Source organism: Octopus bimaculoides, chromosome 12, assembly GCF_046866305.1.
Source record: "Octopus bimaculoides isolate indiv1 chromosome 12, ASM4686630v1, whole genome shotgun sequence".
NCBI lineage: Eukaryota > Metazoa > Mollusca > Cephalopoda > Octopoda > Octopodidae > Octopus > Octopus bimaculoides.
In genome coordinates, this window is record NC_142939.1 from 58,541,953 (window position 1) to 58,543,443 (window position 1,491).

A 1,491-nucleotide genomic window follows, 5' to 3' on the forward strand; every position below is an offset into this window, starting at 1 on the left:
ATACAGGGTAACAAACACTGCAGTACTATGAAACAAAAAAAAGCCGAAAGTCTGAAGATGCCTATTGTTGAGAATCAAGTCTGCAAAACCATCATATTATGGACAAACAATGTGCCATGAGTCATTGCCCAAGAGCATCTTGACCGGAAGTTTGGAGGTGAAGAGAGTAAGTGGCTGTCAAAGACATTTGTGGAGTGATAACATCAAAGAATAGTCTGAAAACAAGAGCCTGGCTGGCTGGAAACTGGGAGGGCACCTGGTTCTGTGTTGGTCAGAACCCCTCTCACTATATACCCTAACTCCATTCCACATATATAAGCTAATCGACAAACCTCCCTCGTTATAGCAATGCTGTTAATGACACCAACAAGGCAATGAAAGAACATCTATATCAGTAATTCTCAACCGAGGTTCCATATGGCTCTCGGGGACCCATTAGGAGATTTTGTTGTTGAAATTGATGTGTGATAAATTGTTTATACTTCTACAATAGACAAAATATTTTAATTCTTTTTTTTTATACAATTCCTGATAATATTTAAATATAAAAATACAACAGAATGTTTCTGTATATACATTGAATGGCTATGGAAGTCCAGTACAGTAAAACAGCAACTGTTGGCATAAAAATGGTTGACAACCACTGCTTTATATGATTAATAACAGCCTAATTTCTGTTTAGCCCTTTTGTTACTAAACCACTTTAGACTGTCTCTGGTTCTACGATAAGATCTTCCTGTTTTAAAATGATATATATTAAGACCTTCCCAGAAAATGTCATGTTAATTTATGTTCCAAACACCAGCAATAACATTGAAAAAGTTCATCATCATCATCATCATCATCATATGTCCATTTTGTATGCTGGCATGGTTTGGACTGTTTTGAGACGGAGCTGTCCAACCAGGGAGCTGTCCAGCCAGGGAGCTGTCCACTCTCCGATTATCTGTTGTGGCATGGTTTCTATGGTTTATTTACCCTTCCTAATACCAACCACTTTACAGTGTGTGCTGGGTGCTTTTCTGTGCAGCACTGGCACAAATGCATTTTATGTGGCACCGGCAAGGAACCCAGCCTGTGTGTACAGGTAACAGCGGTTCTACTTCGCTACATTGTTTTCAAAATGAATTGAAACAAAGGTGGTATGTTGCCAAACAAACAAGATAACATAAGGGTTAATCACACCTCACTGTCTTGAAGTGAATATATATATATATATTTTCACTATATATATATATATATATATATATATATATATATATATATTTTCACATAGGCGCAGGAGTGGCTATGTGGTAAGTAGCTTGCTTACCAACCACATGGTCCCGGGTTCATTCCCACTGTGTGGCACTTTGGGCAAGTGTCTTCTACTACTTGGGCCGACCAAAGCCTTGTGAGTGGATTTGGTAGATGGAAACTGAAAGAAGCCCGTCGTATATATGTATATATATATATATGTATGTGTGTTTGTGTGTCTGTGTTTGTCCCCCC